General features: G+C 36.9%; 1 long non-coding RNA gene across 9 annotated transcripts; it reads left to right on the plus strand.

The window, feature by feature from the left end:
* The first annotated feature begins 679 nt into the window (after nucleotides 1-679).
* On the plus strand, nucleotides 680-4,824 carry LOC131632914 (uncharacterized). 9 transcript variants are annotated; one of them, XR_009293180.1, is made up of 10 exons: nucleotides 680-1,068; nucleotides 1,138-1,286; nucleotides 1,364-1,456; nucleotides 1,547-1,671; nucleotides 2,764-3,310; nucleotides 3,382-3,444; nucleotides 3,590-3,684; nucleotides 4,114-4,220; nucleotides 4,368-4,412; nucleotides 4,572-4,824. It is a non-coding gene; the product is annotated as an uncharacterized LOC131632914 (long non-coding RNA). The 9 variants fall into 9 exon arrangements; XR_009293176.1 differs by having other exon boundaries at nucleotides 2,764-2,994; nucleotides 3,206-3,444; XR_009293178.1 differs by having other exon boundaries at nucleotides 2,764-2,892; nucleotides 3,206-3,444.
* The last annotated feature ends 1,352 nt before the right edge of the window (nucleotides 4,825-6,176 follow it).

Consider the following 6,176-nt stretch of genomic DNA (forward strand, 5'->3'; position numbering starts at 1 on the left):
GTTTCTACAAAATCATGAAATATTGAATTCATTGCTCTCTAGTAGGTTGCCCCAGCATTCTTTAAACCGAAAGGCATCACAACCCACTCATAGGTGCCTATTGCCCCTGGGCAACGAAAAGCTGTTTTAGACACATCTTCTTTTGCAATGAAAATCTGATTATAACCAGAGTATCCATCCAACATACTTAGATATTCGAAACTTGTGGCTGAATCCACTAACATTTCTGCCACAGGCATAGGATATTCATCCTTAAGAGTTGCTGCATTTAGATCAAGAAAATCTATGCATACTCTTAATGAACCATTCTTTTTAATAACTGGTACCACTACGCCAAAATTGCTTTTTGGCAGCACACCATAGACAGCGCTTTTATATAAAAGCACTGCTATAAGTAAAATAAATAAAAAACATGGAAACTGTACTCTAAAAGCGCTGTTAAAAGGTCGACCTTAGACAACGCTTATCAAAAGCGCTGCTAAAAGGCACACCTTAGACAGCGCTTTACAAAAGCGCTGGTAAAGATCTACGTAGGAAGCGTTGCTAAAGGCCATTTTAGCAAAAGCGTTGGTAAAGGCCCACATTAGACAGCGCTTTACAGAAGCGCTGCCTAAAATCATTTAAAATTAAAATTAAAAAATAAATTCTATTCATTCTTTCTTCATTCTTTCTATTCTCATTTCTCTTCTCTCGCCAAAAAAAACCTAAGCCCAGAAATGAAACGCAGGTCACACAATTTTGTCCCTTTTCGCATCCCTCACATAAAGCAACTTCCTTCGTTGATCTCAGATGGCGACGGTTATGGCGGACAAGAAATCGAAAACGAAGATCGTCTGTACCATCGGTCCCGCATCAGAGTTCGTTCCCATGATCGAGAAGCTTCTCGGAACATGCATGAACGTCGCTCGTTTCAACTTCTCTCATGGCTCTTACGATTACCATCAGGAAACCCTAGATAATCTCAGAACCTCCATGGATAACACCGGTATCCTCTGCACCGTCATGCCCGTGTTGTCCAAAAGCTCTGGGCTTTTGTTCGAGAAGCGATTAATCGAGAAACACATACAGGTAAAGGTTAATTCTTTGTATTTTAAGTTCATTCTTTGCATTTTAAGTTTTGTAGTTCATTCTTTGTAGTTCATTCTTTCTCTCTCTAAGCGTTTATCCACCGATCAACTTCTCTGCTTCCGGAATCGCTTTCACCATCGCCGCCGGTTAGGGTTCCATCAACTTCTCCTCGAAATGCACGGGATCGAGACACACGATGGGTATTAGGGTTCCAATGAGTAAGTACATGATGAGTAAGTAATGCATCATTTGTTACCTTCAATTATGTGCTTATAAACTAAGTAAAACTTTGCAGTTGAATGAAGGGGATGGAGCATTCTATGGACCAAAGATAGATATCAGTGTATCTAATGCGCTGAGTAGAAAATTCCAGTGTGCAACTCTACAGGTTTACCCTGTTTGGCTTTACTTGCTTGCACTCACATGGTTCAGTTGTTAATTATTTTTACTAATAATTGGTTAAACTGGCTCCTTGCAGCTTGACTTCCAGCTTCCTGATCGTTTTAAGTTGGAATTCTCAGCTGAGGATGAAGCCAAAATTGAGAGGCCTGTTATGATACACAGAGCCATTCTAGGATCATTTTAAGTTGGAATTCTCTGAAGGTACACAACTCTATTTCCTGAATTTAGTCTTTTGTATATTTGTCGAAGTCATATGAGTACAGTTAGACGGGGTGATGATGTGTAGTCCATATCATTGGGTAACACTTTAAATCTCTTCGAAGTTTTCTAGCCTTTGAGTTTGATTATCTTGTTTTTTGTTGACAAAAGAGTGATTTCAAACTGCTAAAGAATTAATGTATTGACCTGATTGTTAAGGTGATTTGTGCGCATGCCTTGAGTTTGTAACTTCTTTCTCTGTTTCAGTATTGAGGTGCTTCGCTTTTGGAACTGTTTGGTGAAGCTGGAATCTAGGCTAAGTTGGTATAAAAGTTGTTACTGTTAACAGTCTCTTTTAAAATAAATAGTTAGTAAAAGTGTTAGTTGAGGAGGTTTTTTAAATTAATGGTGAACTAATATATGAAGTAATCTATTTTTGTTCTAATTGTGTGAACTGGTGGGTGAATTGAATCTGGTTAAAGGCTAATCGATATTGAATTGAATTGGTGGATTGTTAAAGTATGGAACACTCTTGTTAGATTTGTGCATATAATAAAGAACATTAACTAAATAGTGTATGGCATGGGATATACTTGCAGGCGTTAAGATTACGTAGAGATCCATACTAACAAATGTGGTAGAATACAGTTCACTTGTCTTTTGTTAGATTCCTAATGCATAATGTCACCCATTATATACAGTAGTTAGTAGAAAACGTCATGCCACTTGTTAGTTTAATTTATAAAGCTGTGTCATAACACTTTGTTTAACATTATGATATCGTGCTTCTAATTATTTGCTTGCCTTAATAGAACCTATTGTATTGATTATAAAGCATATTCAGTTGCTAATGGATTGGTGTAATGTCCTAATATATAGTGGTATCAGTTATGTATCATGTATGTATATAGAACTTTGAATTAGAACGTCATGTATGTATGTATGTACTTTAGATTAAAACTTTTCAGGAATGATGATCATGCATTCCACATGATTTTATAAATTGTGCCAGTCAGTATTTTCTTCATTTTTATGTTCAATATTTTGTGCTCAATATCTTTATTCATTGTAGTGATTTATTTTCTTGGCTTGTAGAGTTACCTGGTCGTACAAACAATGAGATAAAAAACTATTGGAACACTCGGATCAAGAGGCGTACCCGAGCTGGCTTGCCACTTTATCCTCCTGGTGTATATCAAGCGGCTCTTAATAACCAAAGCACCGGTAGAATTAACGCTGGCAATAAAGTGCATTCTGATTTCTTGCATAAAAGGAGTTTTAATGAACCCTTTTTTAACTCACAAAGCATAGAAGTCTTCATGCAGTGTAAACATGTTTACTCGACTCATGGCTGATAATAGTTTAAGAAAACAGTCTTGTCAAAATAAGTTAATTTAAGTAGTCACTAAATTTTATTTTTTATGAAGGTTAGCATATTCCCAACAAACTACACAATGGAACAGGAACATTGTGAAATCAATATTATGAAAATCTATGCATATGGTTTTCCTATTAATTCCTTAAAATTCATGTGCAGGAAACATTGTGAAATCAGAGTATGTTGATCATGTGTAGTCCCCTAACAGTTCTTATATCAAGTCTCTGTTGAACAATAGTCGGCCAGATTTTGTGCTTGATTCAGGTTGGTATGAGTCGTGTTCTGGGCATGGAAATAACCAAGCCGTTGCCACTGATGCTACATTGATGTTTCAGGAAGATCAATTAGCCACCGACTATAGACATATGACTGCTGCTGGAACTTCTAACCCAAGTCAGGTATGGGAGTTAAGTTCTTTTGGATGGAACAACATGCCTGCTGTCTGTCAAGTATCTGATCTTGGTTAAGAAAACATCCAAGATGTGTGATTTGAAACTGATGTACTAATTGCATTCATGTTGGTTTTCTTAACATGGTCGTCAGGTGTTAATATCTTTACGTGTGTTGATTTGAACCGAGAAATATTTTACGTGTGATTTTCTAGTACTGAACAATTGTTAATCGAGAGACACATAGAGGTAAAGGTTAATTCTTTGTATTTTAAGTTCATTCTTTGTATTTTAAGTTAATTCTCAGTATATTTGCTTATGCAATAACTATCAGGATTGCTTTTTTAAAACCTTTGTGTAGGAGGCACTTGGATAAGCTTTTAAATTAAAGAAGACAGAAATAAATTTACGATAGATGCATGTAACTTTTATTCAAAAGCTACTTTTCCTAGCCTTTTAGAGAAGCACAAAAAACATATTGGCTTTTTTCTCTTTTTAATTCTTTTATGATTATGATAAACAAATTTAAACATTTTTTCCCTTAAAGAAAATGTTATTTTAAAAAATGAACAAGTGGATTTATAATACTCAAGAACCAAGTAGTTTACCGACATGTTAATGGTTGTCTGAACTTTATTGCTGATAGTTTCATAAACTCAATGCAACTTGTTTTTGTAGTTTTCACTGGAGAAGCATGGGGTTATCTCGGAAGCAGAAGATTTTTAGTAGAACTTGACGAGCACTCAGATGCTGTTCATGGCCTTAATCGCTCGTTAATTGAAAAGGTACTTTGTAGTAAATATGCCCACTATGTAGTTTGTAGGTTGACCTAATGCACACTGTTTAAATTTATGACCATTCTAGAATTACTTTATTTGCTAACAACCTAACTTGGTGTTTCACTTGTATTTGAAATTGGTTCTGTTGGAAAGGGTCTCATTCAAGGTGCTAAAAACTACTTTGCTCATGCAGAAGGGGTGAGATGATTGATCTGACAAATATGTGCACATCAATTCCCTTTTGTATTTCTAATTAGATATAATGTATTTCGTTATATAATTTGTATCTGCACACTGCACCATCAGAATTAGAGGATTGTGCCAATCCTGCCTTTGTCTTACACAACTTCATTGCAGGATTCTTCTGCCACAAATCAGATAATGGCTGCCCTGAAACATGCCCAAGAGTCGCTACCGTCTGAAGATACAAATATTGCATCTGCAAGTGTCTCAAATATTACATCATTTTTTTTTGTAGCCTTAGGGTGACATTCATTATTCATAACTTAGGCTTTTTTTTAAAAAAATTGAATCCTCTTGTATAGAATCCATGTTGACATAACTTAGATTCTGAGATTTTGTATGAGTTATTGTTCTGAGTATTCTCTTAGTGTATGGATTGAAGATGTATATTGATGTTGTTGTTGTTTCAAATTTTATATTGAAGCTACAAATTTGTTTCAAGTTTAAGCAATTTTGGTGCAAATTCTGGTAAAAACCTGGTGCAAAAATGGTGAAAATCTGGTGCATATATGGTGACTCATAATAGGCAGTGCTTTATATAGGGGGAATAGACAGCGCTTTTAATGAAAAGCGCTGTCTAAAGTTGAGGAAAGTGCTGCCTAAAGGGGGGAATAGACAGCGCTTTTAAAAGGCTTTTTCTTAAAAATTTTGTTTGAGAAAAGAGCTGTCTAAAAGGGGCTTTTAGCAGCGCTTGTTATAAAAAAGCGCTGTCTAAAGGGGGCATTTTGCAGCGCTTTATAGGTAAAAGTGCTGGCTAAAGGGGGTCTTTAGCAGCGCTTTCAAGGTAAAAAAAAGCGCTGCCTTTACCTACGGCAGCGGGGGAATAGACAGCGCTTTAAAGCGCTGCCTAAAGCCAAAAAAAGCGCTGTCTTTTTACTTGTTTGGCGTAGTGTACAATATTAGCAATCCATTCGACATACCTTGTGGTTCTGACGAACTTACACCGTAAGAGTCTTTCGACTTCTGCTTTAATCTTCGAATGAATTTCTGGTGCGAACCTTCTAGGAGTTTGCTTGATGGGCTTCTTTCCTTCCTTTATGGGTAACTTCAATTCGACCAAATCGCGCCCTAAACCAGGCATCTCATCGTAATCTCGTGCAAAGCAATCTTTGTTCTTCTTCAACAACGCGACCACTTTTGACTTCAGCGGTGGCTCTAGTTTTGCACTGACGTATGTTACCCTCTTTTGATCTCCATCTCCAAGATTTACCTCTTCGAGTGGATCTTGGGCTAGCATCTTGATATTTGATCCCATTGGGTCCTTCTCGAATCTCAAAGGCTCTTCGTCGTAGATTGCATCCAATCTTTGACCTATCTCTTCTCCTGAAACCTCTTTCACTTGGACTGAATCTTCAGGCAGGTGAGGGATCGTATCTATCCCCAAATCTGGAGTTTCTTCCTTTTTTAGCCCTTCATTAAACAATATTTTTGTCAATTCGGCTTCGAGAGCCGTCTTTCTTTTATTCTCGGCTACATAAGCCGAAATCTTTCTGAAAAATGATGACTCAGACATCATCAACTTCGTCATCCCAGCCTGTTGGCCATATTGTTGGATAATGTTCCGTTGATGGGGTGTCTTCTGGGCCGTCCATTATTTCCCTATTCCACTGGAAACCATTTGGGTGTAGAGTTAAGTAGTACAACGCATTTTTATTTGGGGTATACATCTCTTCTGCAGCATGACAAGGTCCTATGTTTGCCAAGTTCCTATCGAAGTTA

This window comes from Vicia villosa, unplaced genomic scaffold (genome assembly GCF_029867415.1).
Source record: "Vicia villosa cultivar HV-30 ecotype Madison, WI unplaced genomic scaffold, Vvil1.0 ctg.001052F_1_1, whole genome shotgun sequence".
NCBI classification, from domain to species: Eukaryota; Viridiplantae; Streptophyta; class Magnoliopsida; order Fabales; family Fabaceae; genus Vicia; species Vicia villosa.